This window comes from Dipodomys merriami, unplaced genomic scaffold (assembly GCF_024711535.1).
Source record: "Dipodomys merriami isolate MVZ:Mamm:240054 unplaced genomic scaffold, mDipMer1.0.p SCAF_10, whole genome shotgun sequence".
NCBI lineage: Eukaryota > Metazoa > Chordata > Mammalia > Rodentia > Heteromyidae > Dipodomys > Dipodomys merriami.
In genome coordinates this window covers 51,678,110-51,689,928 of record NW_027202271.1, presented here as the reverse complement: position 1 = coordinate 51,689,928, position 11,819 = coordinate 51,678,110, and the positions used below count along the sequence as shown (strand labels likewise).

The following is an 11,819-nucleotide window of genomic DNA, read 5'->3' as shown; positions in this document are numbered from 1 at the left end:
AACTACTCAAGGGGTAAAAGTAAGGATTTTACAAAAGCATGAGACTTTAGCAGAAAATGAATTAAAGACAGAAGGGCTAGGAGTGCTTGTCTTTGCCTAGTTAAAACCCCAGTACCTCAAAAAAAAAAAAGTCAAAAGAAGGGTATACAATCAAACTCCTTTTTCCAAAAATTTTTCATAATTATCAGAATGACCTGGTCAATTCTCTGTTTTCATAGAAGATCTGTCTTCATGTGGCAGAAGAGCTTTGTTGGAACAGTTCTAATGAGGTTATTTATCAATGAAAGATCTTTCCATCTTTGCTGATTGCAAATTTGGTGTTCTTATGAAAAGTGCAAAAGCCAGATTGACCATTGTATTTGCATCACTGTGGATCAGCCCAAGTCCATTGTTGAAAGACCCAAACTAAAATCTCTGGCTTTCCAAAGAAAAATGAAGAATAAATACACTGGAAAACAACAGTTACTAAAGCACTACTGAAGTTATAACACTGCAAGTATCACATGAAGGAATATGTCCAGGGACGACTTCCAAACTTCTATGTTTCTCTCTCTGTACTCTCGGTACCAGGTTCCAAGAATATGTAGATCAAATAGGAACTGACATCCTGAAACCAAAAGAGTAAGAAAACAAACCTGGTGCTCACTTCAGCAGCACAAATACTAAAATTGGAACGATACAGAGAAGATTGGCATGGACCTTGCACAAGGATGACACGCAAATTCATGAAGCGTTCCATATTTTTATTTCAGTATGTGAAAAAATCAGTATCATAATGTAATTTTGGAATATTTTAATCTCTCTTTAAAAAGTACTTGTATGCAATAAATTTTACTTCCTTATTGCTGCTCAATATCCAAACTTTATGCAACAACCTCTTGCTCTATTATGGATAATCTGCTTGTTCTAGATATTTAACCAACTTCAATTGCACAACATGTTTTATCATTTTATAACTTCTTTCACTTAGAATAATATTTTTAGAATCAGTTTTGCTCTTGTATATGTTAAATTCCTCTTTATGCTAACCTTTCTACCTTAATCTATGAAAATGCTGACAGTCACTATGAAATAATGATTTACATAATTGGATAGCAAACAGGGCATGATTATAATCTCTGAGAGAATTTGATTGACAAGGTAAATCCTATAAATGCAATAGCTTACATTATAAAGGTAGTTTTCAGGTGATGAAAGTCAGGTTAACTTCAGAAATGTCCACTAATACAGAGACAAGAGATTAGGTCTACAGATACTGAAGTAGACATTATTACTTGTGAGAAAGAATACTTTGAAGGAAAGAAGCTACATATTTATGCATACACACACAAACACACACACACACACACACACACGCACACACACACACACACACACACACACACACACACACACACACACACACACACACACACACACACACACACACACACACACACACACACACACACACACACACACACACACACACACACCCCAGACAGTAGTAGGTTACCTAGAAATGTGTATAACATATTCCCCAAACCAGACTGGAAATATTAAATACAGAGCACATCTAGTAGAGTTTTCAAGTTCTTTCCTTAGAAATAGAGGTAAATTAGAACTAAGCCAGGTTTGGAATTTACCACAATCAATATTAAGATGAAGTTGTTATCCAAATGATGGAGGCTTTATGAATTTTTGTTGTATTTATAAATATCTGCTGGGTTACCAAAGTGATATCTTGCTGAATATTGATACATACTTGTTGAATGTTTGAATGAAGTGACAAGATCTTGCCAACCTTATAAAAGTTTAATTAACAAGGCTTCTGGCTTAAAGAAATGTCCCTATTCTCTGCTTCTCCATGACACTTTAATCTGCTGGTTTATATCTATCCATTTACCCACCTCTTTGCTACTTGTATTTCCATCAATTTTTATTGGTAAAATAAACTTGTAAAACAAAGCCTTCCTAAAAAAAAAAAAAAGAAAGAAAGAAAAAAGAAAAGAAAACAAACCTGATGGCTCACACTTGTAATCCTAGCTACTCAGGAGGCAGAGATCTGATTATCATAATTCTAAGCCAGCCCACCAGCCTGGGCAGACAAATCCAAGACTCTTATCTCCAATTAATCAACAAAAAGCCAGAAGTAGAGGTGTGATTCAAGTGGTAGAGTGTCATCCTTGAGCAAGAAAAAAAAACTAAGGGAAAATATGAGGAACTGAATTCAAACCCCCAAATTGGCACATTTTTAAAAGAAGAAGAAGAAAGGAAGGAAGATTCAAACCTATAGGACAAGCTAGAACTTTAACAGCATGGAGCTTTTACTTGTACTTTGGAATAATGATAAACACAAAAAAATGAAATAGAAAACACACTTCCAGTTATCTAATACTCAAATACTTGTCTTAACCCAATTTTGCACTGTAGTTTTATCATTATTCTTAAGTTAAGAATTACAACACAAAAATTATTTGGGAGCAGGACTAGGATAGTGCCTAGCCAGTTAACTCTTAAATTTTTTTTGGTCAGTCATGGGGCCTGAACTCTGGGCTCGGGCACTGTCCCTCAGTTCTTAAGCTCAAGGCTAGCACTCTACCACTTGAGCCACAGCGCCACTTCTGCCTTTTTCTGCTTATGTGGTGCTGAGGAATCGAATGCAGGGCTTCATGCATGCAAGGTAAGCACTCTACCACTGAGCCACCTTCCCAGCCCTAACTTGTAATTCTTTACATACATTATTTATACTCTCCCTTGATTTCATCTTCTTGTCCCATAATATGACAAGTTCTAATTACAGTCTCTCTTCCTCCATCTCACTAGTCAAAATAACATTTAGTTATTAGCTGACATTGATAATCCTTGATAACTAAAATACACTCTGATGAATGAGACTGGAAACAGAAATGAGAGACACTGAGGAGTCTACCGCTCCTTTCTCTGGAAGGAAATGCAAAGATTCACCACTGCTTCCTTTCCTCCACACACAATTCTCAGCTAGAGTGTGAGAACAGTGTTTCCTGCTTTATTCTTTATCTACCTCACTCTAAGCTTAACAAGCAAGGTTGTGTGTATGAAGTTAAGTGCCTCTAGCCTGTATAAAAATAATACTCATGACAGGATAAAGCCCTTGCTTAACATGCACAAAGCCTGGGTTTGATCCTAGTACTACAAAGATAAATAAAAGATGAAGGTAGTAGTGATGATAATGGTGATGATGTTGATATGACAGTTGCCTCCAAGCAATGGAAGAATTTCACAGGAAGTTATTACAATGAGTGTATGTCAATAGTTGTACTGAGTTGACTCATAAATTGCAAGAGAGCTAAATAGGGAAGGACTCCTGGATACTTACTCCCTAAACAAGAAAAATGAATTGAAAGTGAAAGGTCTATTAGGTATATTTTATTTAAAAACACACACATCTTTATCTACTATCTCTTCAAACTGCAAGAAGCTTATATGTGGCCATCTAATTCCCTTGGGTCACCAAGTGTGATTTGATAGGGTCAGTGGCCTCATTTAGCCCCTATGTGATAAGCAGTCTCCTCAGTAACTCAGGTCCCCAAGCTTTTCAGATATACATGCATATAGTGGATTAAGCTTAATAATATAGGTAAATAGCATATACACAGATACTTTGAGCTGATAATGCTTCCAGTCTAGTCTGAAACTTCATTGCCTCAGTGGCCAAAGAATGAGAACAAGTGACAAAATCAAGGCAGTGTTCTGGTATTGCACACTAACACTGAGTACTAAATATGTGTTAATGAATAAAATGCGATGTAACTTAAAAGAATGGGTCAAATCACAAACCACAAAAATAAGAGTTCTGATAACACAAATGAGAAAATATCAAGTAGCCCATAGAGCTAAATATTGTCCTTATTCAGTTCATTTTTCTTTCTACAGACACTAAACCCACAGAAGCAGAAACAAATGGGTTCTGTGCAACTCTGGCCTTTTCCGAGAGCATAATTGTTTCTTCTCAGAAAATCAAACCACTTCACTATTCCCAAACAGGCCAGAAAGTTTGCAGGTAGCATGAGCCAAAGAGCCTGGTTTGGTTATAAGGGCCAAAACATGAAGCGACCCATTTAAGCTGACTAGACACATAGGCAGAAGAAAATCTTAGTTTATATACCGCGTGTGCATATACGTTGATCCAGATAGTATTGTGCGTATGTATGGTCACTGGGGCTGACAGAAAGAAAGAACAGTGTTTTTCCTGGCTTGTCTTTTTGGATGGCTTGTTCTTTACTATTGAAGGTAGAGCTGCAGTACTGAGTGACTAATTTGCCTACCTCATTGCTTGACAAGAAGGAATAGAAATTATGGCATTCTTTGTTATTTCTGCAGCTGATATAACCATTTAGAGGTTCCCTGCCCCCCTCAAAGCATCCTTCTTCTAAACTCAAATACATGTCCAAGATTCTGTGTGGTGTATGAATAAAAGAGAGGCTATTATTTATTTATTCAATAAATTATTCACCTGCCTAACATGTATATTGAACTGTGGCTATGGGCAAGGGCAAGTAAAAAGCAAAGCATAACACAAAATCTGAGGGTTCTGGTTCTGATTTTGGGTGTGTGTGTGTGTGTGTGTGTGTGTGTGTGTGTGTGTGTGTGTGTGTGTGTGTGTGTGTGTGTGTGTGTGTGTGTGTGTGTGTGTGTGTGTGTGTGTGTGTGTGTGTGTGTGTGTGTGTGTGTGTGTGTGTGTGTGTGTGTGTGTGTGTATATGTGTGTGTTGGTCCTGAGGCTTGAACTAAAGGCCTGGGCACTGTTCCTGAGCTTTTTTGCTCAAGACTAGCACTCGGCCATTTGAGCCACAACTCTACTTCCACATTAATTGGAGATAAGTCACAATCTTCCCTTCCCTAACTGGCTTTGAACCTTGATTCTCACATCTCAGCGTCCTGAGGAGGTAGGATTACTGGCATGAGCACAGACACCTGGTAACCCGTAAAGTTTTTAATTCTTATGATAGGATATGAAAATATATACTAAGGTATATGTATATGCATAGATATAGAATTAGATGATACATAATTATAGATATAAAAATATAAATATAGGTGCCAGTGGCTCATGCCTATAATTGTAGCTACTCAGGAGGCTGAGATCTGAGGATGGTGGTTTGCAGCCAGCCCAGGCAGGAAAATCCATTAGACCTTTATCTCTAACAAACTATCATAAAGCCAGAAGTGGAGCTATGGATCAATTGGTAGAGCATCAGTCTTAACTAAAAAGCTAAAGGAAGTGTCAGGCCCTGAGTTCAAGCCTCAGCAGTGGCAAATACAAAAAAAATACATATAGATTTATAACTCTTACTTATACATAAGGATTTTCTTCTTTTATTAAGAAGTTTTTATTGTGAAAATACTGTACAGAGGGGTTACAATTACATGAGCGAGGTAAAGAGTACATTTCTTTTGGGGGTTTTTTGGGGGTGTTTTTCATGAGTACATTTCTTATCAAGCATTGCTGCCTCCTCCTTTGTTTCCCCTTACCATCCCTGCCCTTCCATCCCCTCCTTTGCCAAAGTTGTAAAATTAGTTTTTTCGACATAGCATCTTGTACATTTCATTTTTGCAATGGGTCCACCTGTATCCTTATTTAAACAATTTGTTTTTTTCCCTTCCCCTTCCCAAATTATACCAACATTAAATACAGTGAAAACAGGAGTTATACCATGGGGGAGGGACATACAAAGCAACAAAAAAAAATCACGTGGTACCTTATAAATAGGTTAGAAACAATAGCAAGAAAGAAAAACTATTTGAGACATATCTTGGGGTTCATTTCACCTAACATCAACTTATCAGACCATTTCTGCTTGTCTCAGACATTATTGCAAATAAGGGAAACCATGGGACCTATGTTTCTTTGGGCCTGGCTTACTTCACTGGCGATCTGGCTGCGACATCTGTCACCCACTGATGGCCAGGGTTGATTGGGCTGATCCGGCTGGTGAGGCGAGTGTCCCCTTCCTCCCTCACCACTGGCTCCTTGTGTGTCCCTCCCGAAGCTGCGGGCTCGGTGGAAGAGGACGACCATCCCTGATGGAGGAGGACCAGTCTTCGGTCAAGGGCATATGAGTAGCTGCACTCCCCTGCTACAGCCTCCAAACAAGCTCTCAAGGATTTTCCTTGTGTATTCCATATAGAAGCATATGTCCATAAACACCCAGACTTGGAGAAAACAGTGAACTAGTGGCCTTGAGCCTTCCCTGTGGTCCCTTTAGCTTTTCTGTTCTCTCAAGATCCATTTTGCTCACAATTACCTGATTGCCAAGGATCCTGCACAGTGCCCCTGGGCTCAACCATCCACCAAGACCTCGCAAATTCCCTCTCCCCTCACTCCACCTTTCTGAGTGTAGAGTTCTCAGGAGGCTATTCAGAAACACCAATTTTGCTAAAGCCTTAAGAAATGCTGGTAGATTACCACCAGGAAGTCTGGTGAGTTGGCTATACGTGTGGGTGCTGGATTGAGTTAAACAGTTGTATAGAATCCTGGCTCAAGCATCTTCCAGTTCTGTGATTTATGAGTAGCTTATTTAACCCCTTCCTGTCTTGGGGAATTTTTTTTAGGTTATATCAGGCAAGGGAGGATAGTGGGTATGTGAGTTACTTTTGCATAGCTATGACCAAAATACCTGAGAAAAACAACTTAATTTTTTGTTGTTGTTGTTGGTTGTGGGGCCTGAACCTGGGCCTGGGCACTGTCCCTCAGCTTTCAGCTCAAGGCTAGCACTCTACCACCACTTCCAGCTTTTTCTGCTTATGTGGTACTGAGGAATTGAACCCAGGGCCTCATGCATGTGAGGCAAGCACCACAGAGCCACCTTCCCAGCCCTGAGGGAAACAAAAGCAGAAAAAGTTATTTTGGCTCACTATCTCAGAGGGTTCAATCCATAGTCTCTTAGTCCCGTGTGCTTGGACAAAACATCATGGTGACAGGAATGTTACAAGTGGTAAAATGTGGAGCCACATTATAGCAGACAAGAAGCAGAGAAAAGGGATATAGTAGAAGATACAGTCTCCAAGCCAGAGCCACACGAACCTACTTCCTCCAGCTAGGCTCTACCTCCGACCTTTTATCACCTATAATAATCCCATCCTATTTAAGGGACTTGTCCTTTGATTAAATGTAATAATCTCTGGAAATGGCCTCATAGACACAACCAGAAGCACTCTTTATTACTCTCTTAGTTATTAATCAAATCAAGTTGATGATCAATATTAATGATCACAATGGCTAATATCATATTTATTTTTTGGCAGTACGAGCTTGATAAGTAGGTGCTCTTGAGCCATGCCTCAGCCCATTTTTTCTTTTAGTTATTGTTTGGATAGGGGTTTAAGCTTTTTGTCTGGGGCTGGCCTCAGACTGCAGTCTTCCTGCCAATGTCTCCCACCTATCTGGGACATAATCACATACCTACTTCCAGCCTCTAATATCTAGCACATTTCATCTGATCTAGAATGCCTTCTCATTATTAGGCTTACCATGATTTTACATGTCACTAAGTAAGAAAAGAATGTTCTAAATCATGATTGTGAAATGTCAGATTATAAAACAAATCCCAATTTCAGAGTATTAAAATATGGGGTGGGGACTGTACAATTAAAAAGTGACTAAATACAATAATACTTACCTTATACATAATCTATTATATTAGTATTATAGATCACATATCATATGAGTTTATACTATTTTAAGGCCATATTTATACTATTTAGGCCATAGAGAGTGATAGGTACACTACTAGCTCTTCAGTGTTAGCCAATATTATTACTATGTTACTCTGCCCACAACAGACTGTACTTTGACAAAGGATGTTTTATTTTATTTTATTTTTTGGGGGATCCAGTCGTGGGGCCTGAACTCTGGGCCTGGGCGCTGTCCCTCAGCTCTTCAGCTCAAGGCTAGCACACTACCACTTGAGCCATAGCACCACTTCCACCTTTTTTTTTCTGCTTATGTGGTGCTGAGGAATTGAACCCTGGGCCTCATGCATGCAAGGCAAGCGCTCTACCACTGAGCCACCTTCTCAGCCCCCAAAGGATATTTTAAACACAGAATATTAAACTACAGACAGATACTGAGGATGGAAGATAGAGGGTAAAAGGCAATGGAAACAGACCTTATGGTAGCGTGGTGTACACTTTCCAACACCTTTCTTCAGGGTACACACCTTGAAAGATATTTGTATGATTGCTCCAACTCAAAACCTAGCAACACAAATTTGGTATCAAAACTTTTTGTCACTGTGTAAACTTTTTCCCTATATTAAACAAACATTTCAATGGCTTTTATAATTAGGTGAAATTCCAAATATAGTATCAAATTTATTCAAAGACATAGATACACAAGATTTCCTGACTTACTTTTTTATGACTCTTTAAACAGGAAAGTTTGTTTTACTTATGACTATTTCAGGTTTATATCACCTGTAATTATTTATTCTTAGAGGACAAAAACAAAACAAGAAAGAGCACGAATATTTCACCACCAGAAAACTCAGTTATCTTTCAGATGAGTAAATTACAGAACAAGAATATTTTAGCAAGCACTCTGAGTGACATAAACACCCTATCTTTAGAAATCTAATTCTGTCAGCTTCATGTGAAATTGAACCCAGAAAAATCTAATGACACTCATCCAAGAGTTGGATATGATATACATAACAAATGTAATTCCCATAAATATTCTGGGAGGCATGATTCCTTTATCAGTCCTCAGTTTAGTCTGCAGCTTGATAACTTGTTTATGCCAGCATGCCTGTCTGCCTGCTAAGTACTACACTAACTCTGCTGATGACTTGACAAGCAGCCCCACAGCTGACAGTATGTTGTCACAGTTGAATAATTGCCATCAAAGCTTTCATCTCAGTCTTGCCAGAAATTCAGACTGTGTCTATTTAAACTAAATCAACCCTTTTCAGGGAGTCAATCCTTTTGTACCTCTTCCATGAACAATATGCTGTGATCTAAATTGGTTAATGAGGTTGATGAAAACTTTTTATACACATTTGCCAAAGACAGGTTTAGTATGTGAGCTCGAAGGCCTATGCAGAGAACAGCACTTACCACAAGACAATGATTCCAATTTCCAAGGCTGGAATAATCATAGTAACCCTGTATCTGAATTCCCTTCAACTATACTAGCTTTTCCTGTACTTATTTGGAATATCTATTAACACTTCAGGCTCTCCTGAGATAAGTTGTTTCCTTGAAGATAGAAATGGTGTCATCCATCTTAGCAATTCTAATTCTTTTTCCTCTTTACAATGCTTCTACATGAAGTTCAAGTATAGGGTCTCCTCTGAGATGCAAGGCAAACAGACATTTTCCTGTAAGTTAAAAAGAAGATGACATACTTTTAAGATACAATGGTGGGATACGTACAAGGTAAAAATTCTCACTCTAAAAGAGAGGAACAGGAAAATAGGGAGTAGGGATTGGACCAAAGAAAGACTGATACTCAGCAGATCAAACTGTCAATCCTTCTATATCTAGCATCCAGGGCACTCAGTGGAAGGATGTGAGCTTCCAAAATTTTGGTTAGCCCCTCTCCCATGGCTTTCTGATTGTAGACTACCTAGCTAGCTTTCACACTACCTGCAACTTTTTCTTATCAGGTCTGGTATGTTCCAGGCACTTCAAGCTTCTTGGAGGCTCCACTGCAACTTCATCTTCACATGCAAAACCCTACAGAGGGCCTTACAGAGGCTTCCTTGATTCAATACACTGCCTGATGTCCGAGGCTTGCCTTTGAAATCTTGCTAGAGGCCCCAGTGACCCCATAGCCCTTGCAGTCCATATGCCTGCAAAACCAGCATCACACTGTGCATTGTCTAATGCCAAGCTTTACCATCAGTCTGAGCTATATATACCTGAACCACAGCTGCAGGTGAAGTGGACCCTGAAATGGGGCCCAAGCTGGTATGATTCCATTTTGAGCTTTGCCTTTGTTTTCAGGATTTTAGACTCGATGGGCCCCCTCTCCTTAACATCCTAACCAACCCTTGATTGTTGAGTTAAAGACTAATCGATAAAACAGATAGGCTGTAATCTGGCTCAAACTGGTGACACCACATGCTTACAGTAAACCCCGCCTTTTGCACATGCTTAGGGTAAACTCTGCCTTTTGCCCACTAAAAGGTAGAGCCCACCTTACCCTCTAAATTTGCATGTCATTTTAAATCAAGGTGGTTTAAACAGCCATTACAGGCAAACTGTAACCTCATTGGCCACCTGTGTGTGGTCTGGTATGAATGTCCAATCCTTTGTGTGTGTTACCATCCCATTGGTCACCTACATACTCGTGACCAGGATCAACCTCATGGATTTTGCCTTTAAAAACCAAAGTATGTGGGCCACTCGGGGTCACAGTATCAGCTCCTGAGCCTGTGCTGCGGCCCTGACCAGTAAGTGTAGGAATCTTCTCAGTAAAGTTGCTTCTTTGTTAACAATTTTGTTGTAGTGGGCTCTGTCACTCCGGATGACTAGGTAGGCTTCCCTGCCTGAGTAAGAGTCTTCCTACTGCAAAGGGCCCTCTGAGTGACTGACAGACTCAAGACATGCAGGATGCTCAGGGACCCAGAGGTTTCTCTTGCCAAATAACACTCTTTAAAACAAATTGGCCTCATGCCTGTAATCCTAACTACTCAGGAGGCTGAGATCTGAAGATCACAGTTCAAAGCCAGTTCAGGCAGGAAAGTCTGTGAGACTGATTTCCAATAAACCAGAAAACCAGAAGTGGCACTGTGGCTCAAGTGCTGAAGAGCTAAGGGACAGCGCCCAGGCCCAGAGTTCAAAGCCCCACAACTGACAACCTTGTCTTTGATAAGGGAGCTAAAAAAATAGAATGAAAGAAAGACAGCCTCTTCAGTAAATGGTGCTGGCAAAATTGGTATAACATCTGTAGAAAACTAAAGCTAGATCCTTATATATCACCTTGTACCAGAATCAACTCCAAATGGATCAAAGACTTGAAGTAATAGCAGACATCCTGAAAAGATTATAGGAAGGAATAAGAGAAACTCTAGGGCTCCTTGGCACAGGCTGAAATTTTCTTAAGACCCAGAAACTCAACAAATCAAAAAAAGTTTGGACAAATGGGATTGTACGAAATTGTAGAGCTTCTGCATGGCAAAGGACATAGCTAGCAAGATCAATAGAAAGTCCATGGATTGGGAGAAGATCTTCACTAGCCATACAACGGACAAAGGCCTCATATCTAAAATATACTAAGAATTCAAAAACTTAAATCCCCAACAACTGCCCGATAAATAAGTGGGCTAAAGATTTAAAGAGAAACTTCTCTGAAGAGGAAATAAGAAGGGCCAATAGACACATGAAAAAATGCTCAACCTCTCTAGCCATAAAAGAAATGCAAATTAAAACAACATTAAGATTCCACCTCACCCCAGTTTAGAATGGCTATAATCAAGAAATCTAATAAACAGATTCTGGAGGAGATGTGGCCAAAAGGGAACCCTACTACATTGGTGGTGGGAGTATAAACTTGTTCAACCACTTTGGAAAGCAGTATGGAGGTTCTTCAAAAGACTCCACATAGAGCTCCCCTATGACCCAGCAGTCCCACTTTTAGGCATTTACCCAAAGGATCACAAACAAGACCACACTAAAGCTACCAGCACAACTATGTTTATTGCAGCATTATTTACCATAGCTAAGATATGGAACCAACCCAGACGCTCCTCAGTAGATGAATGGATCAAGAAATATATATATGAGACACTGCCTCATTTGTAAGGAAATGGAAAGACTTGGAAAAAATTATATTAAGTGAAGTAAACCAGACTCAAA

General features: G+C 39.4%; 1 non-coding gene across 1 annotated transcript; it reads left to right on the top strand.

Moving 5' to 3' along the window:
- The first annotated feature begins 638 nt into the window (after positions 1 to 638).
- LOC138806520 (U6 spliceosomal RNA) lies at positions 639 to 745 on the top strand. Its single transcript, XR_011365907.1, has one exon. It is a non-coding gene; the product is annotated as a U6 spliceosomal RNA (small nuclear RNA).
- Positions 746 to 11,819: the final 11,074 nt, after the last annotated feature.